A 25969-nucleotide genomic window follows, 5' to 3' on the forward strand; every position below is an offset into this window, starting at 1 on the left:
TGATCTCTGGTTCCTCTGCATTTTCTAAAACCAGTTTGAATATCTGGAAGTTCATGGTTGGTGTGTTGCTGAAGACTGGCTTGGAGAATCTTGAGCATTACTTTACTAGCATGTGAGATGAGTGCAATTGTGTGGTAGTTTGAGCATTCTTTGGCATTGCCTTTCTTTGGGATTGGAATGAAAACTGACCTTTTCCAGTCCTGTGGCCACTGCTGAGTTTTCCAAATTTGCTGGCATATTGAGTGCAGCACTTTCACAGCATCATCTTTTAGGATTTCAAATAGCTCAACTGGAACTCCATACCTCCACTGGCTTTGTAGTGATGCTTCCTAAGGCCCACTTGACTTCATATTCCAGGATATCTGGCTGTAGGTGAATGATCACACCATTGTGATTATCTGCATCGTGAAGATAATTTTTATACAGTTCTTCTGTGTATTCTTGCCACCTCTACTTAATATCTTCTGCTTGTTAGGTCCATACCATTTCTGTCCTTTATTGAGCCCATCTGCATGAAATGTTCCCTTGGTATCTCTAATTTTCTTGAAGAGATCTCCAGTCTTTCCCATTCTATTCTTTTCCTCTATTCCTTTGCACTGATCCCTGAGGAAGGCTTTCTTATCTCTCCTTGCTATTCTCTGGAACTCTGCATTCAAATGGGTATATCTTTCCTTTTCTCCTTTGCTTTTCGCTTCTCTTCTTTTCACAGCTATTTGTAAGGGCCCCTCAGACAGCCATTTTGCTTTTTTGCATTTCTTTTTCTTGGGGATGGTCTTGATCCCTGTCTCCTATACAATGTAATGAACCTCCATCCATAGTTCATGAGGCACTCTATCAGATCTAGTCCCTTAAGTCTATTTCCCACTTCCCTTGTATAATCATAAGGGATTTGATTTAGGTCATACCTGAATGGTCTAGTGGTTTTCCCTACTTTCTTCAAGTCTGAATTTGTCAATAAGGAGTTCATGCTTTGCCTATTTTGGACATTTCATATAAATATGATAACTTAATAAGTGGGCATTTTTGAGAGGCTTCTTTCACGCACCAGAATTTTTTTCAAGGTTTATCCATGTTGTAGCATGTAAGAATGGTTTATTCAGTTTTATTGTTGAATATATTCTATGGCAACCCACTCCAGTATTTTCATCTGGAGAATTCCATTGACAGAGGAGCCTGAAGGGCTACAGTCCATAGGGTTGCAAAGAGTCGGACACAACTGAAGCGACTGAACGTGCGTAAATATACTGCATTTTATTTATCATTCAGTCACTTGACAGACATTTTGGTTGTTTCTACAGTTTGGCTATTATGAATAATGCTGCCATGAACATTTATGGAGAAGCTTTTGTGTGAATATCCATTTTAATTTTTCTTGTATGTACACCTAGCAATAAACTTGCTGGTCATATGGTAACTCTGTGTTTAACCTTTTGATGAACTCCTCATCTGGAGAATGATAATAATAATAACTGTCTTAACTAACTGTCTAATTTCCAAAGCAGTTATATCATTGTAAATTCCTCTTAGCAATGTATGAGGGTTCCAAGTTTTCCACATTCTGGTCAACACTTATTATTACCTTTCTTTTTGATTGCAGTTCTGCTAGTTGGTGTAAAATGGTTTGTCATTATAGTTTTGATTTGATTTGCATACTTTGTATAATTTCAAACCTTTAAGATTTGTTTTGGATTGTTTCATGGCCTATCATATGGTATCCTGGAGAATATTCCATTTATACTTGAAAAGAATGTATACTCTACTGTTATTGGGTAGGGTGTTCTATAGATGTCTGCTTTGTCTAGTTTGTTTGATCTTTTAGTTGTTCTATCTAGGATCCAAAGTGGGGAATCAAAGTCTCCAAATATTGCTGAATTGTTTCTCTTTCCCTTCAATTCTGTCAGTTTTTGCTTTATGTATTTTGGGGTTTGTTGTTACATACATACATGTTTATAATTGTTATATCTTCTGATTTATTGACACTGTTATCATTATATAATATCACAATTTATATTTCTATCAACATTGTAAGGTATGTTTTGTCTGATATGAATATAGTCTTTCCAATTTTCTTATAGTTGCTATTTGCCAAGTGTATCTTTTTCAATCCTTTTAACTCTTTATTTGTTTGAATCTTTGGTTCTGACATGTGTGACCTAAATACATTATATATTTGGGTCTTTTTAAAAAAATCTAGTCTGACAATCTCTGCCATTTGATTAGATGATAACCAATTAGAACTTAATGTTATTATTGATATACTTGAATTTATGTCTATCAGCTTACTTTCTTCTATATGTCTCTTTTTTTTTGTTTCTATTTTCTTAACTGCTTTCTTGTGCACTGTGTGGCTGTTTTCTAGTTTAGCATTTTAATTCCTTAAATTAGTTGCACATTGGGATGGGGCTAAGTGAGGATATATGTGTAAATCTATTTCCACTACTGTGTGAATTATTCAGATACTTTTTATCAACACAAAGGAAGATATTATCAGATTAATAATACATAAGAGAGAGTACTGTTCCCATGCCATGAAAGAATGCAGAGAGGAAATACAGACCTTATTATATGAGATAGGAAATTCTGCTTAAAAGTTAAAAATATTATGGTTAAATGCATTGAGAATTAACTTAAGAAGGAATATTTGTCTGTGAAAAGCTGACATATAATTTATACAAAGCTACAAAACTCAAATTATTAGTAGATGTAATTATTTTCTTAATGCTGGTGTAATTTATCAGTGTCCGTGGAATTATATGGAATCTCCAAGGATAATATTTCAAAATTAGAGGTAAATTCTAGATCTGCCTCTGCCATTATTTTCTCACTCGATTTTTTATTCACTATGCTTAAAACACTTTGTATCTATAAGGAACTATATGACTTTTCTTAGATAAACTATTTAACTTCTTATTCATAAAATAAAAGGATTAGATTTGGTAATCTCTCAGGATATTTTTCCTGCCCTAAAATCTGATTCTAAAAGGCACATTTAAAGTGATCATTCCCTCATTAATTCAGCAAATATTTCTTGATTATCTCTAGGTGTGAAGCATTGTTTTAGAAACAGTGACCCTGGTAGATGTAATTCCTGCTTTCATGAAAGTAGCATACATTTAAACAAATAACAACAAGAGTGATGTCTTTCATGAAAGAGAAAGCATACAATGTTGTAGGAATATAAGTCAGAATTTCCAACCAACCCTGGTGGAATAGGGGATCTTTCAAAGAAGGTTTCCCTGAGGAAGTGAACTTGATCCTACAACTTGAAGGATGAGTAAGTGTTAACTGAAAAAAGACTGTTGAATAGAGGGAAGAAAGTGCTAGAAAGTGCTGAAAACATGTTTGAAGCTCAGGGACAAAAGATAGCTTAAAAGGGGTTTGAGAAACTTATAAAAATCCAACATGGCCAGAATTCAAGGCCTAAATGAGAGAAATGAGGCTGGATGGGAAGAAGGGATATCTCACAGAGAGCCTTATGTCAGCTGCTTAAAGAGGTAGCTACTTCATCCATGGACAATAGCAGGATATCTAAGCTGAACTGAATTTGTCTTTAAAAAGATGACTCTGGCTATGGAGCAGAGGGAAAACTGGAGGTCTATGAAGTATGTAGATGATCTGTACTGGGTGTGTGTGAGGATGGAATGAAGTGAATGATTTGAAAGATATACAGAAAATTAAGTGGAAAATATTTGCTGATTGAATGGGGAAGCTAATTAAATAACTAATAAATTAGAACTTTACTTCTTGCCTAAAATGATTTAATATACCTTATGAAGATGTTTACAACTTAGACAGGTAATATATATTTACATGATATCTAAAATGAGGACTAGGGAAAATAAGAATTTAAAATATAGCAGCCAGGAAAATTAGTCCTTGAAATAAAAGCCCTAAACTTCTATTAAAAAAAAAAAGAAATGAATGTCAAATGTGGGAAGTTTGGGCATATTTATGATTATCTCAAGAACTGAGAAGCAAGAAAATGTATTTGCCTTCATGAATGTGTGCTCAAGTCACTAAGCCATGTCTGACTATTTGTAACCCCATGGACTGTAGCCTGCCAAGCTCCTCTGTCCATGGAATTTCCCAGGCAAGAATAGTGTTGCCTGAGGAGATGGTCTTTAATAATGGAATGCTGCTGCTGCTGCTAAGTCGCTGCAGTCGTGTCTGACTCTGTGCGACCCCACAAACAGCAGCCCACCAGGCTCCCCCGTCCCTGGGATTCTCCAGGCAAGAACACTGGAGTGGGTTGCCATTTCCTTCTCCAGTGCATGAAAGGGAAAAGTAAAAGTGAAGCTGCTCAGTCGTGTCCGACTCTGAGCGACATCATGGACTGTAGTCCACCAGGCTCCTCCATCCATGGGATCTCCCAGGCAAGAGTACTGGAGTGGGTTGCCATTGCCTTCTCCGTAATAATGGAATAGTGGTTTTCATTTCAGTGTGCATGCTTAGGTGTGAAAGATCTGCTGCTTCTCTTTATCTTCCGTGAATGAATTTGATCTTGGCTTTGAGGACAGGGTGGCAGAACATGAACATCAGTTGCTCTGGGGGTCTCATCAAATTCCTGCAGTGCCATTCAATCCTTTGGATCCCTCTGTGACTTCCATGCAGTGTCTGGGATTCAGGGGTCTGAGTCAAGTATGGGACTTGGATATCAGTTAGGTCTCATTAGGTAAACAGAAGCCACACTAGGTTGTTTAAATAGAAGGGACTTGATATGGAATTTGTTTCATAGGTGATGATAGACTGAAAGAGTAAATAGGAATCACAGAGTAACCAGAGATAATACAGGAAGTCACCACCACCCCTAGCAATAGAATAATAAAAGGAGAATTGGGTGTACCAGGATCTAGAAGCCTGGAAGGGGTCCGGCAGAATCTGTTCTTAGATTTCTAAGTAGGAGGTAACAACGTACCTTGGAATGTGAACCTTGGAATGATGGTGGAACCTTGGAATGATGAGGCTGATGCTGGTTACATAAAAAGAATGTGGAGGCAGAGGCCAACTGCTGTTGTTGGGGTCATGCAGACAAGACCCCAAAAAAGAATGGATTTTTCACCCTCTCCTTCCGTCTTTTAATCTTCCCCTAGAGTCGTCCTGTGGCAGAGCATAGCAAGGATGCCAGATGACAAAGGGGAAACAAAATTTTAGGGTCCTAGTTCTTGCATCATAGGTCAAAATATAGAAGGGTGATTTGGACCTGAGATCATCAGGTAAATAACAGGCCTATAGGGGACCATGTTCCTGGCAACCTTGCTGTCCCGGGACTCATGGATCCTTCTTCCTGCCGTTCATCCTCTCCCCCAACCTGAGGGGACTCCTTTCTGCCACTGGCTTTTCAAAATCTCTCAAATCCTGCTGCAGCTCTGTCCTTTCTTGCAATCATCTGCAGTAAATGTTCCTGGTCCATGAGAACTGGAGCCTGAATTATTAACAACCAAAAGACCAATTCTCCTTTCCTTGAGGACAGATCTCCTGGGGAGTGATGGTAAATGTTTGCGTCTGTCCTTATATAAAGAAGAAAATAAAAACAAAGATGTCACCTTCTGTAATAAAGCCAAGAAGCCGATGATGTCCACAGTTCTGACTGTGGTGATCACATTCACACTCGCCCTCGATGACATCCAAAGCTTATTCCCAGGAACCTGTGGATATGTTACCTTATGTTGGAAAAAGGCTTTGTAAATGTGATTAAGTTAAGGCCTTTGAGATACAGGGGTTGTTCTGGATTATCTGGGTGGGCCCAGTGTCTCCCCTGGAGTCCACCAGGTCTTCGCTGATGGCTCAGACAGTAAAGAATCTACCTGCAGTGCATTGAGACCCAAGTTTGATCCTTGGGTCAGGAAGATCCCCTAGAGAAGGGAATGGCTACCCACTCCAGTATTCTTGCATGGAGAATCCCATGGACAGAGGAGCCTGGTAGGCTATGGTCCATGGGATCTCAAAGAGTTGGACATGACTGAGTGACTAAAACTGGTTCAAGTGTAATCATACTGTCCTAAGGAGGAAGTAGGGGGATCAGAGTCAGAGAAGGAGGCCATGGAAGCAGAAGTTGGGGAGCTGTAGGGACAGGAGTCGAGAAGTGCAGGTGGCTTCTAGAAACTGGAAAAAGCAAGAGCCTTCCTACCGCTTCCAGTAGGAAAGCAGCCCTTCTGACACCTCGATTGAGCCCAAGCCGCATAAGACTCATTTCAGACTTCTGACTTCCCCATCTGTGTTGTTTTAGCAAAGTTTGTGGTAGTTTGTTACAGCAGAGATAGAAAACTAGTACACTGACCATCTACTGCATGGCTACAGCTGAGTCTTCGTCCCTGGGCTAAAACCTGTACAAGCACCAGTTGCATTAAATTCACTCAACACCTCAAATAGGTTGAATAGTATTATTCTCATTTCACAGATGAGAAAACAGACCCAGAGGGATGAAATGAATAAGCCCCGCATACTCCGGAGCCATATGGTCAGCATGGATGGAGCCGGCACTGGGAGGCTGTGAGTCTGTATTAAAAGTCTGTACCTCTAACCCCGATGAGAACTGCCTCCCCTTGAAGCCTGTTAACAGGGACTATTGCATAAAAGGTGAGCAATTTTGTGTATATGTATACACGTTTGCATATTAGCAAGCAGAGCAACAAAGTGTTAAATGTGTTGGTTGAAATGGCACCTTGAAGTTTTGTTTATGATATATATATATATATTTAATTTAATTGATTGATTTAGTTTATTTATGTTGGACTGAGTGTTCATTGCTACACACAGGCTTTTCTTTAGCTTCGGCAAGCAGGGGCTGCTCTTCATTGCAGTGCAGGGGCTTCTTGTTGGAATGGCTTCTCTTGCTGCAGGGCACAAGCTCTAGAGTATGGGCTTCAGCCATTGTGGTGCTCCAGCTTAGCTGCTCTGAGGCATGTGGAATCTCCCCAGACCAGGAGTCAAACCCATGTCCTCTGCATTGGCAGGTGGATTCTTATCTACTGCATCACCAGGGAAGTCCTATATGCATTTTCCACTAAATTTTTTTTTTAATTGCTGATTTAACTCAAATCAGAATCCCAATGAGTCCTGCATATTACATATGATTGCTGTCTCTTTAGTGTCTTTTAATCTAAACGGTTTTCTTCCCTTTTGTTTTCATGTTGCTTGTTTATTTTTTCATGCTGCTTATTTCTTGGTTTGTTTGGAGAGGAAGTGGAACTGACAATCTGCTGAAATAACCACGTTCTTATCCTATTTTTAATTTTATATCTTTAAATGTCTGATAAATAAAATTATTTTTCCTATTTGCATCCCAAATATCATGCACTTTGCCATCATATTGTTGTTGTTTAGTCCTTAAGCCGTATTTGACTTTTTGTGACCCCATGGACTGTAGCCCTCCAGACTCCTCTGTCCATGGGCTTTCCCAGGGAAGAATACTGAATCGGGTTGCCATTTCCTTTTTGAGGGGATCTTCCCGACCCAGGGATCCAACCCATGTCTCCTTCATTGGCAGGCAGATTCTTTACTGCTGAGCCACCGGGGAAGCCACTTGCCATCATATAGCCACTTTAATTAGACTTCAGTTAGTATTGTATTATTTTTGAGACCCAATTACAGCAGCTTGAAAGGTATTTTTATATTCTGCAAAACATTGCCACACGTTGAGTTTATAACCTCCCCTTTTTCTTCAATTTCCATGAGGATATTCAGACTTTCAAAAAATCCACAGATGATAATGTTTAACCATGCTACCCTTTAGTAATCCAAATTTTACCAAATCATTTTGGTATATCAATTGTCACTGTGTTATATTTTGACGACATTGAAGTCCCTCTTTAGATTGCTCAGAAAAATATGTAAGCAAATAAGAATACAAGGTAGATGGTCTCTGAAACACATACATATATAGAAATATCAAATGGATCTCCTGCTAAAGTGATAGCATATTTAGATTTGATATGTCAGGAGTCACTTATGTACTGAACATAGAACATGACTGATCTGCAGTGACCAAAACTCTTATCTATTGCCTCCTTTATCACCATCATAAACATATAAATGTTTTATTCCAATGTGTACTGCATGTATTTACCCCACTTTTATAGCCAGGTTCTATTTCTAATGCAGTTAGCATTTATGAGAAGTTTTTGGACCATGAACTCTTCCTTCTATTATATTATCCAGCAAGTTTGGAAACCAATGCAATAGCTGAGATGTTTTATTTTCACTCGATTGGCTTCCATAGGTACATCATGATTGATCAAAGAACTATAATGTGTAATGTATATATATACATGCTACTGGGAATACACAGGTAAAGCAAAACATACCCGAATCTCCTTATTTAGAGGGAGTTGAAAGAGAGAGATCATAGGAAAGCCAGCAAGTGCAATTCAGACTTTCTCTTTGGCAACCATCTCCCTATCTACTTTTCATATGTTTCCAGTATGTTTGGACACAGGAATTTAATCTGCATACTAGGAAGCCCAGTGCTATTGGAAGCTGATGAGATGGTGTTTGTTACAACTTCATTCAGTTATGGGGTGGAAGGGAGGTTAAAGGATGAAGAAGAATAAGGGAAGGCTAAAAAGAAGACAGTAAAGAGAGACTGTGGGTAGACAACGAGAAAACCAATGGAGACTAGAAACATGAAGAAAATAAAGTACCTTTAGTGTGGAATGGAATTTTAGAGCAAGTAACTCAAAACTCACTAACAAAAGTTTGCATAAATTGCAAACGTTGGGTTTGATTAAAAGATAATCTTTTCTAAATCATAACAGACTTCTCTTTATTTTATTCTCCTATTCTAAAGTTTCATTGTGTTCATAGCTCAGCTTTTCATTACTCTTAAAAAGAAGAAAGTCAATTAGTATTTTCATTGGTTGCAAGGTTACCTTCTTTTGTAGATATTATTTAATAAATATAACCTTGGCTAACCATTATTGTAATTCACATAAAATAACAAGGCAAAATACTAAAAGGTGACATTTTGCTATTTCACATTATAGTCATTCATTTTTACCCTTTGTTAGACAAATATACATGTGTACCCAGATCCTAATGCCTGGACAAATCATTTTCACCCTTGCTGGCATTAAGATATTTTTAGATATTTAGGTTAATATTTATAAATAATCTCTTCTTTCAGTATAATCCATGATTTCTCTTTATGTAAAATTAAATACTAATTTGTAAAAGCTGTAAGTTAAGATTGAACATTTTTAACTTAGCCAAAGCTATAAAGTTCAGTTTATGCATTCTTGAGCTATTCATAAGCCCATTTTCAATACTCTTGTGTTATAGAAGGATTAAATTACAGCTTTGCAGTAGATTAGGTTTCTTTGTATTATAGTATTTATACATCTGGTTGGTCTATTATCCATTTTCTCCGTACTATCTTATAAACTGATTAGGACATAACTCTTCTCTATTGTATTCATAAGAGCCCACCATAGCATGGATTTAAAAAGCAAAATTAAATACCTAATATTTCTGGCTTAGAAAATCATTGGTTCTCAATCCCTGTATTGTAATTCTGTCTGTAGATCTACCTACCTACATTGAGCTTTAAAAAGAAAATGCAATTAGAGACACAGATTGCTGTGAAGGAGGAATTATATTCTACCAACAGTAATGAGTAAAATTTCCCCATTCCTGACCCCAGATAGGCCATCTTTGAGCCTCATTATAGGAAGACTTGGATGACACTCATGTCTTAATACAATACGTAATATATAAGTATGTTCACAGATCACTTGGCATTTCTTTGGGCTTTAAGAAGCTGAGCCTTTGTGTCCTAAAATTATAGGCACATAATCCGTGAATCTGCTGTGTGGCCAAAAAAAAGAAAAAGACTTGAGCATGCTCTTTTTGTTTGCTGAAGACTCAATATGCAATATGAAAGTGAGATGTTTTGTATTTTACTAAGCGATAAAATGTCATTCAAGTGATAATACCCTTCACCACTTAGCAGTTTCCAGCTTTCATGTTTAAGAAAAACAGACTAGATGGACTGGTTAAATCCAGCTAAAGGTAAGGGGGCTTTGAAAGCGCTTCCTTACGGTTTTGGGGATCTGGCTATATAGTCTACCAAAAACGGGTATGCCAATTTAGAAATGCAAGCTGGGCAGAAGTGGGCAGTGGTGAAGGTTTGGGTATGTAGGAAAATGTGCCTGGAAATTGGCCTGATTTGTAAAATCCAGGGTCATTTTCATTTGAAAACAAGGAGAGTAAGAGTTGAAACTGTTCCTGTTGTCCTTCCCCTGAGCTTCCCATGGTGGCCAGGGCTTCGTACTCTCTGTGAAAGTGAAAGTGAAAGTCACTCAGTCATGTCTGACTCTTTGCGACCCCATGGACTATACAGCCCGTGGAATTCTCCAGGCCAGAATACTGGAGTGGGTAGCCTTTCCCTTCTCCAGGGGATCTTCCCAGCCCAGGGATCGAACCCAGGTCTCCCACACTGCAGGCAGATTCTTTGCCAGCTGAGCCACATTACTCTCTGTGATGGTTTCCTTATTGTCCCTCTGCACAGTTGGTCTATGAGCTCCTTCGGGGCAAGGACACGGTTTATCTAAGTAGTAGCCTAGTCACAGTGGCTGGCTCAGTGGCAGGCACTTAGTAGCTGTTCGTGAAATGTATGTAGAATGAAATGAGTGAGTGAGTAAATACAACGAGCTTCTCTTGAGATATTCTTATACTCCTGTCTATGAGCTCCATGGACCAAACCCTCCATTGGGCATATATGTGTGTGTATGCATGCTTAGTCACTCAGTTACATCTGACTCTTTGAGACCCCATGGACTGTAGCTCCCCCCAGGCTCCTCTGTCCATGAAATTTTCCAGTCAAGATTACTAGAGCAGGTTGCCATTTCCTACTTCAGGGGATCTTTCCCACCCAGGGATAGAACCCGAGTCTCTTGCTCCTCCTGCACTGGCAGGCAGATTCTTTACCACTGCGTCACCTGGGAAGCCCACATCACAAATACTCAGAGGTTTGTTGCTTGATAGACTTGAGAGGAGCATTCAGATTTGTAGATGGGAAACCAAAAGTCACCAATAACTTACTTACATTTAACGTGCTTTTTCTTTCTATTAATATGTCTTCAAGTATCTTAATATAATTGCCCCAAAGGCCTTTCAGCTCATCCCCTGGGTACACTTGCATGGTCTTAGAAAGGGAATGTAGGGATCAAAAAGTTGCCTGTATAATTAGCTTATACTCCTTTGCCTTGGCTGCATAGAAAGTCTGGAAAATCCTAATGAGTACTGAGAGGTGTAAAAAGAGGGTTGCAGACTTAGTCACAGATCACTCATATTATTTGATGTCTTCTCAGTCTTCTTCCTTTCTCCTCTCTCTTTCATTTCCTTTCCCATTACTCCTCTTCCCACCTTATCTCTTGTCCTCTTCTGCCTGTAGGAGCTTCCCAACCTATGAAAATGTGCATTGGACCGTGGCCTGTATAGTCCCTGGAATTGTTCTCAGGGTAAAAAACCTTCATGAGTGTTAGAAACAATTAACATTTCCATTTACAACTAGACCCAAAGCTTTCTGAGTGGCAAAGATGTAAATTTATTTTAACCTTAAACCTAACGTATAATTTTTGTGTGAGAAACCAGTAGTGGGAGACTAGTGTGATTGGGAGATACATTTCAATTAATTCTTCCACCAATACCTTATCTCTTCTGCATCAGAACCTTTTATAGTGGTAAAATTAACAATTATGCAGCTGATGGCTGGCTAAATCCACCGGGGGACTGGAGAGAGCCTCAGATAACACGACACATATAAATCATTCAGGAGAACAATTCATGAAAGAAAAGTTATCTGTGTTTGGGATGACATTGGAAGAGCTAAATAGGAGTCAATTTGAAGAAGGGACATTTAGGCCCATTGTCCAGCTTGCCTTTTTTTTTTCTAATTGTGTCATAATATACATTTTTAAAATTAATTATCCATTAGTGGCAAGATAAATGTGTCTTCTTGCATGAAGGAAATAGCAGCCTTGGTGGTGAAAGATTATTTTACCTGAGTAGCACTCAGAAAGAAAGCTGAGGTTGCCAGGTAAAGTGGCAACCATCCTTTGAAGAAGCACAGTGAAGGGTGACAGGCAAGCCCATGTTTACCAAACTGCATAGAGGACAAGTGGACTTCAGCCCACCAGGCAGTTACATCTGGGGAGGGAACCACGCCTGGAATGGTGTTAACCAGACCATACACATCACCATGTAGTGAGGACTTCAGACTACAGCAACTCATGAAAACTGGATCCTAGGGAGTACCAAGCAGTATTTGCAGGATTTATTGTCCTTAATATTTGGCAAGCACCTGGAGGACTGACCTCATGCCTAAATCTTCAGTCACCTTTAAAAGACGTCTATGCCGGTACTTTTTATAAATGTCTTGTTCCTGATGTGGGGGAAAGATATATGCATACATGGATTCTGGGACAAGCTATAATTTATTTATTTTTATTGGAGTATAAATGATTATGACAATGACATGGTTAGATAGCATCACCAACTCAATGGACATGAGTTTGAGTAAACTCCAGGAGACAGTGAAGGACAGGGAAGCCTGGCGTGCTGCAGTCCAGGGTTTCACAAAGAGTAAGACATGACTTAGAGACTGAACAACAACAATACCAACACCAACACCAACAAAAACTTAGTAGATTAACAACGCGTGATAGTTTCAGATGGACAGCAAAAGGAACTCAGCCATAAGTATACATGTATCCATTCTCCCCCAAACTTTCCTCCCATCTGGGCTGCCACATACCGTTGAGCAGAATTCACTGTGATATACATTAGGACCTCAATGGTTATCCATTTTAAATATAGCAATGTGTATATGTCTATCCCAAACTCCTTAACTCTCTCCTCCCTCCATCTTCCCTTGGGCACCCATAAGTTCAGAAACAAACTGGAATTCAATAGGACCAATTGCCCCATTCTACAGTCTTGCAAGTGATCTGTTTTATTTATTTATGGGCTCAGTCGCTTCAGTCATGTCTGACCCTTTGCAACCCCATGGACTATAGCCCACCAGGCTCCTCTGTCTATGGGATCCTCCAGGCAAAAATCCTGGAGGGGGTTGCCATGCCCTCCTCCGTGGAATCTTCCCAACCCAGGGACTGAACCCATGTCTCTTATGTCACCTGCTTTGGCAGTCAGGTTCTTTCCCTCTAGCACCACCTGGGACACCCAAGTACACGTATAGCTATGACAATATTATGTATGTAATAAAACACCCTTTGTCCTTATACACTTTAGCTTGAATTGTTTGCGTGATTCCTTCTGTTATTTCCATAATTTCAAGGTTAAAAAACTCCTCCAGGTTTTGTCACCGAAGGATGGTTAGACAGGTTAGATCCTGCCAGACCACTTTCCTCCTTTGCCCAGTGAAACCTCTTCCAAACAGATAACTAAAGATAAAATCATCTGAGAATTTTTCAACATGTTAAATATTGAGAGTGAACAATGTTCTGAGCCCTTGACAAATTTTCCACTTTTTAAGAAACTGACTTTAGCTGTTATCATGTATGAAGTCATACGTGCTGGTACTTAACACTTGTGCAGCACTTGTCACGTAGCAGACACCTCAAAAATGTGTTTCCTTCCTACCTTTCCTGTATTAAGAGGTATCTATTCCTTCCCATGAGACTATTTTCTCATTGGCAGAGATGCTTTTTTACCTGACTGTTAAACTCCAGCCCCTAGGCCAGGGCTTGGTACAGAATTGACCTCAAATACCTAGTTGATGCTTGAACAACTGAAAGAATGAATACACTCTCAATGAATAGTATAACTAGAAAAGGTAGGGTAAGTCCCATTTTTCAACCTTAATTAGTATTTGTCAACACATTTTACAAATTCTGTAGGCCTACTTTTATATACTTGTGTTCCAGGCTATTAAGACGTTTATTTCAGTCACTCAGTCATGTCCAGATCTTTGCGACCTCATGAGCTGCAGCACACCAGGCCTCCCTGTCCAACATCAACTCCTGGAGTTCACCCAAACTCATGTCCATTGAGTCAGTGATGCCATCCAACCATCTCATCCTCTGTCGTCCCCTTCTCCTCCTGCCCCCAATCTAACCCAGCATCGGGGTCTTTTCAAATGAGTTAGCTCTTCGCATCAGGTGGCCAAAGTATTGGAGTTTCAGCTTCAACATCAGTCCCACCGATGCACACCCAGGACTGATCTCCTTTAGGATGGACTGGTTGGATCTCCTTGCAGTCCAAGGGACTCTCAAGAGTCTTCTCCAACACCACAGTTCAAAAGCATCAATTCTTCGGTGCTCAGCTTTCTTTATAGTCCAACTCTCACATCCATACATGACCATTGGAAAAACCATAGCCTTAACTAGATGGACCTTTGTTGGCAAAGTAATGTCTCTGCTTTTTAATATGCTGTCTAGGTTGGTCATAACTTTCCTTCCAAGGAATAAGTGTCTTTTAATTTCATTGCTGCAATCACCATCTGCAGTGATTTTGGAGCCCCCCAAACTAAAGTCTCTCACTGTTACTGCTGTTTCCCCATCTATTTGCCATATATAACTAATTCCATTCTCTTTCAAACTGACTCTCAAGATTTGATGGTTCAAGGGTTACTTTTAGGTTACTTTCAGGTTACTTTCAACTCATCATCATTTTCCCAGGCACATATGCAATTCCTTTCCCTGTGTGTGAGAGACCTGAGTTATAGTTGGTACTGAAGTAAGAGTTGTTGAATTTGAAATCAGATTCTTTTCTTTTCCGTAGTTCTTATGAATGATCCCATAATCTTCTTTACCTCATCTTATGTATTTTGAACAACTACTTATGAACAACTTTATTCTCTGTACTGAAGCTTGCTTTGTTTCTCTTCTAGAATGGCAGACTTAGTATTAGCTTTTAGACAGAATATTTTCATCAAATATTAACATTACAATGGTGTGCATCTTTAATTAGTAAAAATTATTCATTTCCCATATTTCATGATTTCAAAGAGCTCTCTAAATTTCTTTTTGCCTTCCTCTTCTTAAAATCACCTGGGCATTGCATCTCTTCTCCCTGCCTAGCAGTGTGCTCTTTCCAGTATTCCTCCTTCCCCTGGGACTCAGACTCTGCTAGACTTGCTTCTCATGGGCTGCGGTCTTTCCCTTTATTGATGGTTTCCTCTACCACCCCCCACCTTTGCCTCTTTTCCTTTTCCTTCCTTCCGTTTCTCTTTTGGGAGACTTCAGACAAAGCTCTCCAGGCTAAGGTAGGGTTTTTCATCTTGCTCTCAGTAACACTTAGCTACCTTCTCTCTGTGGTTTTCCTGACTAGTTTCCAAACGATCACTTGTGTTTCATTTTCTCCCGTGTCCCTTCATGAACTCTGTTTTAGTAACCTTCCCCACCACTCCAGCCCTATTCTCTTCAACCCGTGTCCTCCTCTTACACCCAGAGAACTTCCATGCCCTTTGCAGGACTTCCGCTTCCTGTTTTGGTTTCCATGTTCATTCTGGGCCCTTAGAGCTGGCACAGGGGAGACCTGCCTGAGCTTAACAGAAAACCTGTGCCCTTTTTTATTACAAAGAGCATACATAGCTCCACAGCAAAGACATTCTGGGAAAGCAATTTTTGTGTGTGTGGTTTTCCATACCAGCTTTAGTTTTTTGCTGACTCTGAAAACCAAAACAAAGCAAACAAGACCACCAAACAACCAAACACTGACAAGTTTTTAAACAGTAATAGTCCCGCTTGCCTCAATTCTACATTTGTGTCTGTATTTCCAGTCAAAAGTTTACCATTATTTTTATGGAAATTATTAATGCAGCAAAAAAGCTTTCTGTTGCCATCATGATGTTTTCTATGCCCATGGTTTTATTCCTGAAGAGAATGAATTGCATTCTGAATTATTAGGGCTGTCTTTCCAAAGTACTTATCCTTTTCTCTCAATGCTGTGTCCAACCTTATATTTTTCCCTAATCATATGAATCACCCATTAAACTTTTTGTTTCCTGGAATTTGAATTGGAAAGGTTCTTGTTTAAAGAAAAAACTCAGTAAGTTTTTGTTGGATGAATGGGGAAACCTTAATTTATCTCATGCCAGTTGTAATAATAATTAATGTCTTCATCTCTGCCACTATTACATCATCTTTACCACAACAGCTAACACTTACTTGCTCTTTGCCAGGGACTAACCCTTTAGAGACATTATCTAATCATAGTAGTTGCATGTAAGTTTGTTTTTCTTTAGAATAACTTAATTTAGATTTCAAGCCTTCATTCTATTAAGATTGTCATGCTTTATCTCGGATACGTCAGGGTTTCCTGTTTTCTGGGGTCATTTCTAAAAATCACGGTTGTGAAAGACACTGTTTTTTTTTTTTTTAATTTACTTTCTAGTTTTTGGCTACACCATAGAGCACATGGGATCTTAGTTCCCCAACCAGGGGTTGAACCTGTAGCTCCTAGAGTGGAAGAGCAGAGTCTTAACCACTGGACCACCAGGGAAGTCCCAATTTTGCAACCAATGTAACTCCCTCAACTGTGTTGTTAACAGCATGCTGATATACTTTAATAAGTAGAATATTAATATTATACTTTAATATATTTAATTTTAATAAAATATAATTAATATTATATATTGATATACTTTAATAAGTAAGCAAAGTGTCCAGCTTACTACTCCATTTCTCTGCCTCATTTGCGGCTAGCTTAACCAATTCTGGCCAAGGAGACGTGAGAGAAAGCCAGCTGGAACTTCTAGGGTAGCTTTTGCGTACACGAGGGTTGATGCTGGCTCCTCCCTCTCTCCTTTCTGCTTTGATCTCAGATGTAATACCTGGAGCAGGGGTAGCAATGTTGTGGCCATGCAGAAAAGGCCCTAAAGAACCAATTTGAGTAATCATCTGTTTTTGGACTTCCTATTATGTAAGAAAAATAAGTGACTATTTTTTTAAAGCCACTGGAATTGTCTTTTATGCTTCTTACAGGTGAATGTAGTATTCCTAAGTAATACAGGAGGGTTATGGAGTGCTATAGATGCAAAAGTCCTTCATCGATAGCACATCAGTGCTGTCATTCTTCAGGCACTAACACCTCATCTAGCCTGGCATTGTCATTTAACACAGGCCATAATTGAGGTCCCTTGTACCTGGCTAATGGTTGTTTTACACTCTGCAAGTTTGTATTCTGGTTCTTTACCATGATGGTGCTGGTGGTGGTGGCAAGGATGTCATTTGTTTTGGTGCCATTCTGGGATATGAGAGTATTTGCAGAGCTGATGATAGGTCTGTCTGTGGTGGACTGATACAATGGTTGCTCCTGTTTAACCACCCCATTGGTATTCATGCTGTGTGTAGACCTTTTCCATTTTGACTCTAGGCTTGGTCTCCTGACTTGTGTTGGCCAATGACACATTAGCAGGCTTGGTGCATGCAGAGGTTCAATAAGCTGCCTGTACACTGGGGCTTGTCTGCTTGGAACATGCCCAGCCATCATGGTCTGAGAAGCCTAGTCTCATAGAGAGACCACTGAAAGAGAACAGAGACACTCCAGTTGACCTTTAGCTGAACAATCAGTCAACAGCTTGTACAAACCAGAAGACATGCAAGTGAGCCACCTTGGGTATTCCAAGCCTGCTGAGCCTCCAAATGACTAGAGTCCAATTTGAACCATGTCGAGCAGAAGAATTGCCTAACTGAGCCCTGGCAATCCATAGAGTCATGAGCATAATAAAACGCTTGTTGATTTAAGCCATCAAAGTTTGGGATGATTTGTTACCCAATAATAGATAACTTGAAATTGTCCCTTTTCCCTAGATACACCATGATTTAGAGAATTGCGATATTGTAATGACTAGCACAGCTCTAAAATTTTTTTTAAAGATAAGTATTTGATTTTGACTTTTTCCTTCAAGGCTTAGATATAATTTTTTTATGTATGGAACACAAGAAGCCTGATACATTCATGAGCCAATTCAAAACACTGCATTTTCTATTTTATTCTACTTAGCATTTATATAGTACTCATTATCACAAAATATAGGTGCTTTACAATGTTATTATTTAGCATTTATATAGCACTTTTTGCTTTCAGTGTATGCTACAAATTAATGTTTATGATTACAAAATGACTATAGTCATTTAAATTTTAAAATTCTTTCATAACCTTCCTTGTAGAGGATAAAATGTATAACCAATATTGGGCTTAATTTATATGTCCCTTGAGAATGTGCATATGTTGACTGTGTAGAGGGCTGGGTCCAAGGCAATGAGTAGAAATGGGGCATCAATGCAATTGTGACAAAGACCACACCAGAAAATCTGAATTGAAAAAATGAGTCTCAGCCAATTGCAATGTTTGATCCAAATATCCTTTCAAGCAATATTTGATACAAATATCCCAGAAACCATGACTATTTGCACAGCAATTCAAGCTGGAGTGAGTACACCATAGTAGACCAGAGCAGAGGTTTTGGAATAAGACAACTGGAGAATGTTTTCAACCTCTCAGATTATGAATTTTTTTTTTTTTTTGACTTTCTGCACAAAGGTTTCTTTTTATTCATAACATAGGCAAAGTTATTTAAGTCAATAAATTTTTAAGGATTTTCACATGTCCTGATTCTTTCCACTGCCAGTCACCATAGTTCCTCCAAAGTTGTCATCTTCAAGGCAGCCCTACAAAAAGTTCTGCTCAATCCACAGCTGTGATGCCATAGCTGTTTTAGTTGGGCCTCTCTGATCTTCAGTGGAGTGCACTTCAAAGTTTGCCACCTGTAATCTTTAAGATCCAATTTCCTCAAGCAGTTCACTATAGGATCCTGTTTAGGGTCAGGAGATGGGATGTCTAGTTCTCTAAAAGCTTATCAAGTTCAAATCATATTAATTCCTATGTTATCACACCCTAGAACTTGACAGATATCATTGGGATATGCCAATACCTAAGATAAAAAAAAATTGTTAGGTTTTTCATAGTTTAATAGGCAGCTATGTCTTGTAGTTCTTTCCCACAGATCTAACAGGTAGTTCTATGAGTAAAGGAAACTACATAGTTACTCTATGAGGCGTTTCCAACGACGTAGGTTTATAGAAAAAGCCCCATCGGGATAGACCTCAAGACTTCTTTTTTCATGTGGACCATTTTTAAAGTCTTTATGGAATTTGTTACAGTATGCTTCTCTCTTATATTTTGTGTTTTGACCAAAAGGCATGTGGAATCTTAGCTCCCAGACAAGGGATCAGACCTGCACCCCCTGCATTGGGAGCTAAAGCCTTAACCACTGGATCACCAGGGAAGTCCCAGAGATTACTAGCTATTTATCCATAAAGCGGATATTGATTTTATAGACTGATTGTGACAATGAAATTGGATAACACCAGGAAAAACACTTTGTGTAGGCCTCATACAGTGAAAATGTGTAAAAAGTTAGAGCTATTCTTTTTTTTTTTTTTTTAGAGCTATTCTTATTACTAAGATTCTGTTAGTTACTAGTTGAGAATTAATTGTTTAGTGTCACAAAACTGTCTTGGTTTGAAGGATGAAGGAATGCTCCAGCCCTTAGGTGATGAAAGTGCCAATTGTACTCTATTATACTCTACCATCTTGTACTCTCCACAAATGATCATAAGGAGTGAATCCATTGTAGGGTTTACTAAACCTCTGGTCTTTTTTGTCAGCAGAGAAGACTGTCTTGCTCTGCTTAAGAACGCTCTTTATTGTAAGAACGCTCTTTGTTGTTATGAAAGGAGATGTGGTCTAGGGTTTCTCCACTGGTGGGAGGAGAGAGCATCTGGCTTTCTGGTGAACCACCACTGCCCTGCTATACCCTGGGGAGTAGAGATTTTTTTACTTAACAGCAGAGTCACCAAGATAGTAGTCCTGTGTTCCTAACAACGGGAGGCGTGACCTTGGCATTAAAATTCCCTATTGGGCAAGCACACACTTAACTGGTACTGTCCAGGTTCAAGGAAGAAAATAGAGCCATCTTCCCTCTATTTCTGACAAAAAGGAAGTTGCTGAATCATTGTTAAATGGCTCTTTACACCGTCTTAGTGTCAAAGTTATCATTTGAATTCAATCTTACGTTCTAAAAAGACATAGTCTTTACTTGCGTGCGTGCTCAGTCTTGTCTAACTCTTTTTGACCCCATGGACTGTAGCCCACCAGGCTCCTCTGTCCATGGGGATTCTCCAGGCAAGAATACTGGAGTGGGTTGCCTTGCTCTCCTCTAGTGGATCTTCCCAACTCAGGGATCGAACCTGCAGTGTCCTACGTCTCCTGCATTGCAGGTAGATTCTTTGCTGCTTGAGCCACCATGGAAACCTATAGTCTTTACAGAGCTACCCAAAGAGTTCTCCTGTATATTCTTAGGTTTTTACTTTTTACAATTATCAGTATTACAAAATGCTTGATTTGGTTCCCAAGCCATTTGTCCAGTTGCTTGGTCATAACATTTAGGGGCTTGGTTTCCTACCAGAAATTCATGTTTTCAGCTTGTTTTCAGATATAGCAAGGCAGAAACCTGGGCTTGAAAAAAAGTGTGTGCATCTGAATGCTTTTGCACTTAAAAAAAAAATCTTCAAAACTGGAAGCCAGATAGAATGATAATGTAGAAATTATTCTGTTACCTCTTTTTTCTTTTCTTTTAGAGATTGTTAACCAAAGGTGTACAGTTTTCTAAAATTCATGTATACTTTCAAAGTGAAATGTAAAATACTAGGCTCGTGCATTTGTTTCAGGAGGACTGGCTTTCTTCAGAAGGAGCAGTTTTAATGACTCTTGAAGTTCTGTTTCTGTTTTTAAATTTGTTGGTTCTGAGAAGTCGTGCAAATGTTTGTTTGAATATTTTATTAATTCTTATACAGATAATTGATAAAACCACCAAACTTTTCTGAGGTGGTCTTGAATCATGACATTTCATCATTCTTGTGTGCTAAGTCACTTCAGTGTCCAACTGTTTGTGACCTTATGGACCATAACCCACCAGGCTCTTCTATGCGTGGGATCCTCCAGGCAAGAATACTGGAGTGGGTTGCCATGCCCTCCTCCAGGGGATTTTCCCGACCCAGGAATTGAACCCGAGTCTCTTATGTCTCCTCATTGAAAGGCAGGTTCTTTACCACTAGTGCCACCTGGGAAGGCATTTTCAAATCTTCTTTTAATACTTAAGGATTTGGCCTTTGTGTCATTCTCAACTTCATTCTCCCCTCAAAACAAGAGCTTCGGAGAAAAACATGAAAGGTGAAAACTAAATTTAAAAAATGAGAGGGATTTCCCTGGTGGTCTAGTGGCTAAGATTCTGTACTCCCAATGCAGGAGGCCCTGGTTCAATCCCTGGTCAGGGAACTAGATTTCACATGCTGCAACTAAAAGACCTCTTATGCCTCAGTGAAGATGGAAGATCCTGAGTGCTGCAACTAAGACCTGGTGTACCCACATAAATAAATAAATATTTTAGAAATTAAAAACAGATTAACCTTGAACTGTGCTATGGGCATAAATATGAAGTGTCAAGTGAGGACAGTATTTAAGCATCCTGTCCTTTGTAAGATCCTAAAGGCTGATTCCTGACCAAGTAGGCAGGGAAGCCTGCATAATTGGGGAGATGTTTCAGTAAGAGCTGAAACACAGTGGAAAGAGGAAGAACTGGAATTCAAGAAGAGGTAATAGGGAATATTTAAGAAGAAAAAAAAGATGATAGGAAATATGTTTGAAGTGAGAAATAATTGATACTTGAATATGATGCATGCAAAAGGGTAAAAAAGAAGCCCACAAAAGAGGTCTTAAAGAAATGTAGAAAAGCCCTGGAGATGAAATGTTATATAAATATTGCTAGTCAGTTATAATCAACCATGACAAAGCCACATGTTTTGTAACTGAAAGAACTGACAAAGGCAAAACGACCAACTCAGCACTGGATAAAGGGAGTTGGGGGAAAGAGCATTTATTAATTGCCAAAAATTAAATAAGTAGATGGAAGGAGACTGGTATTTAGGGTGGTTGAGGCAAAAATACAAGGATATCATGGATGGCATGAAAATGTTGAGAAAGTAGAATAAATGCTAGATCAAAAGAATTGGAAAACAACAGACTTCCTCCTTGGAGTTATGCTAGCATTAAATAAGGACTACTTATAAAGAACAATTATAGCCCAATTCAGGAAGACTTAGAAAAAGGAGAGCCCATCAGCAAATAAAATCCAAAGAACAATATCTGTGGCAATTAGAGGGCACAGGTGAAATGCTTAACACCATTCTTACCAGGTAGGTCTCCTGGTGAAAACGCTCAGTGCTCCCGTCTGCCCACTGCTCAGTGAACCCACCCTCAGGGTATCTGTTCTGAATCTTCTGTCCTGCTTCCTCTGCTGCTGCTGCTAAGTCACTTCAGGCGTGTCCGACTCTGTGTGACCCCATACCACCTGCCATTTCCCCCACTGAGAATCGCCCTGCTCAGGGCTCTTGTCCTATGTCTCTTTTTCAAGATCTGTCCCTAAATCTCCTCTCCTCACCCCAGCCTTTATGTCTCATATAGCAAATACATCTCAAATCACATCCTCTGCTGTTAATTTGTTCAGCAAATACATATGGACTGCCTCTGATGTACCTGGAACTTTTCTAGACTCTACAATGATAGAGTTATTCTACAGTGATGATACAACAGACAGGAATCCTTGTCTTTGTGGAGTATATTTTAGTGAGGGGAGGGTGAAGAGACATCCCATGAATAATTGAATGCAATAATATTCATGAAACAGTTGCCTCTTTCCTGTATTTGTTTCCATGATTGCTGTAAACAATTTCTAAATATTTTGGGTAACTCAAAAAACAACATAAATTTATTATTTCAGTGTTCTGGAGGCTTGAAGTCTGAATCGAGGTGCTGGTGGGGCCTCCCTAACTCTGGAGGCTCTGGGGGGATCCTCTTCTGCCTCTTGAGGCTTCTGGGGGCTCCCAGGGTGCCTGGGGGACCCAGCACTCCAGTCTCTTATCTCGGTGGTCACATTGCCTGCTCCCCTTCTCTCGCACAAGGACACTCGTCCCTGGATTTAGGGCCCACTGTCAATGAGATCAGGATGATCTCAAGATTATTATCAAAGACCCTTTTCCCAAATAAGGTCACTTCTCAGGTCCCAGGAATTTGCATAGATATCTTTAGGGAGGGCCGTTTGGGGACTACCACATCTCCAAAGTCTATGTAGAAGGAATTTCCAATTTTTTTTTGAAAGCACAGAAGCCGTTTATCTTTTTTTTTTTTTTTTAAATCAGACTCTGTTTGGATATGGCCACCTATGGCCTTGTTTTTCATCTTTCTGATCCAGCAATTCTGCCCTTCAAAACAGATTGCAATTGCTTTACATCTTTGCCCACTGCTTCTACTCTGGTCCAGATGGTATCGCTTTTTTGCCCGTATTGCTTGCCACAGCTGCCCCTCTGTCCTTCCTCCCCATCTCGCCCCTTTACACATGTGGTTCCATGGCCCAGGTGGAAGCTTTCCCGGGAGTCCATCAGAGCCTCTGCAGGTCTATCTGACTAATGTCACCTGCTCAGATATGCTTCCCATGAAAACCCTAGTTAACATTCAATGTATCATGATCAAAATGATTATGATTTATCCATTTTATCAAAATGGTTTATAGGCTTCTTGTCTGTTTTCCTGTGCTGCACTGAAAGGTAACTGTCATCGGAACACTTTTTTTTTTTTTGAGCAAGTTAAGTGGACATCATGAACATAGGATTTAAAATGAACTTCCCTGGTAGCTTCAAGACTCTAAACCAAAGCCCTCCCTGTTCAGGCATGGTCTCATCTGCAATTGGGTGAGCCACGTATGCCCTTCAGAAGGATTGCCCTGCAGCAGGGCATCTTCACTCAGCAGACAGGCCCTCAGCTAGGTTTAGCAAACTGCACTCCCTTAGGCGGGAAAAGGATTAAAACCTTTTGGAGGACTTCCCTTGTGTTCCAATGGTTAAGAATCTTCCTGCAAATACAGTGGACACAGGTTCGATCCCTGGTCCGGGAAGATCCCATCTGCCTCAGAGGAACAAAGCCTGCCACAGCTGCTGAGCCCACACGCTGCAGCTCCTGAAGCACGTTTGCCTAGAGCCTGTGCTCAGAAACAAGAGAAAGTGAAAGTGCAGTCGCTCAGTCCTGTCCAACTCTTCACGACCCCATGGACTGTAACCTACCAGGCTCATCCGTCCTTGGAATTTTCCAGGCAAGAATACTGGAATGGGTTGCCATTTCCTTCTCCAGAGGATCTTCCCAACCCAGGGATTGAACCCCAATCTCCTGCATTGCAGGCAGACACTTTACCATCTGAGCCACCAGGGAAGCAACCAACAAGAGAAGCCACTGCAGTGAGGGGCTGCAGCGAAGAGGAGCCCCCCTCTCTGCAACTAGAGAAAGCCCATGCGCAGCAATGACCCAGAGCAGCCAACAGTTTAAAAATAAATACGTAAAACCATTTCGAAACATTTCCACAGGGATCAAATAAGGAATTTCTGGCTGATCTTTAATCCACCTAAATTTCAATAGTCATTTTATCTGAATCTTCAAGCACTCAGGTGGATTTTACTCTAATTTGGTGGCTCCTTCAGTGTGGCCCCCAGATCAATGCCATTAACACCACCTGGGAGCTCCAGAGAACTACAGATTCGGAAGAGTCCCACTTTCCAGGTGGCTCAAACAGTGAAGAGTTGCCTTTAATGTGGGACAACAGGGTTTGATCCCTGGGTTGGGAAGATCACCTACAGAAGGAAATGGCAACCCACTACAGTATCTTGTCTAGGAAGATCTCATGGGCAGAGGAACCTGGCGAGCTACAGCCCATGAGGTCACAAAGAGTCGGACATGACTGAGCAACTAACATACACACATACTCACCCCAGACCTAGGGAAAGGGAAGTTTTGGGGGGCAGCCACTGTGGCTTTGCAAGCCTTCCAAGTGTTTCTAATTCTTGATAAATTTGAGCACCAGTGCTTTAATTGATTTTAATGACTTTAACCACTCTCATTGTGCTAGGATAATTTTAATCCCATCTTTGTCATTTGAGTATTAAGCAGCCTCTGTCACATCTTCTTTCTTTTAGTAATTGAAACTTCTTGGGAAATTGCTTTTCCAAATAATTATATATGAATATACACATGCAATATATACTACGTATGTAGTATGTGAATATGTGTAATATATTTATTTATATAACTCAGAAGAAAACACTGGATACATGCCAAGGTGTTGTCTGGAAATACCCCAGTTTAGGTGATCTTTATTTTTTTTCTTTACATTAGCAAAATGTAATAATAATTTTTATTTTTTAAGTTATTTTTCTCTGCACCACAAATTAGTTGAGCTGAAGGAGTTCCTTCTATGAGCTCATGGAACATTCTTTCTGTAAAATTATATTAATTTTTAAAAAATTATATGAAAAAAACCCAGGAAAGACAAAGGGCTAACCTCCCTACTTTAAAGAAGAGAAGGAAAAAACCCAGTGAATCCATTAGAAAAATGAACAAAGGAACCATCAGATAAAGAAATATAAATGGTCCTTAAATATGTGAAGAGATACCATCCACCTCCATAATAGGAAAAATATAGATTAAAGCTATACTTAAATACCATTTTAACTTTATTAGATTAAATTAAATACAAAAGTTGGACAAAATACCCATTAGTCAAGTAGAGAAACAGGATCTCACAAACATTCCTATTGAGAGTTCAAAATAGTACAACTACTACTGGAGTTAATTTGACAAAATCTATCAAAATGACAAATTCAAGTCAAAGAAAAACAAATACTGCGTGGTCTCACTCATATGTGAAATTGAAAAAAAAAAACAAGCCCCCCAAAACCAGGCTTGTAGACAGAGAGCAGATTGGTGATTGCCACAGGGAGGGGTAGAGGGAAATGGGTGAAGGGGGTCAACCCATACAAAGTTCCAGTTATAAAATAAACAAGTCCTGGAATGTAATCCCTGTGGCTCAGACGGTAAAGAATCCTCCTCCAACACAGGAGACTTGGGT

At 39.6% G+C, this 25969-nt stretch overlaps 2 non-coding genes across 2 annotated transcripts; one reads left to right on the forward strand and one right to left on the reverse strand.

Moving 5' to 3' along the window:
• Positions 1 to 18938: 18938 nt before the first annotated feature.
• Positions 18939 to 19069, reverse strand: LOC122687147. Its single transcript, XR_006339047.1, has one exon. It is a non-coding gene; the product is annotated as a small nucleolar RNA SNORA18 (small nucleolar RNA).
• A 2155-nt stretch (positions 19070 to 21224) lies between these two features.
• TRNAG-CCC lies at positions 21225 to 21297 on the forward strand. The gene has a single exon. It is a non-coding gene; the product is annotated as a tRNA-Gly (tRNA).
• Positions 21298 to 25969: the final 4672 nt, after the last annotated feature.

The sequence above is a fragment of the Cervus elaphus genome, chromosome 30, assembly GCF_910594005.1.
Source record: "Cervus elaphus chromosome 30, mCerEla1.1, whole genome shotgun sequence".
Lineage (NCBI taxonomy): Eukaryota > Metazoa > Chordata > Mammalia > Artiodactyla > Cervidae > Cervus > Cervus elaphus.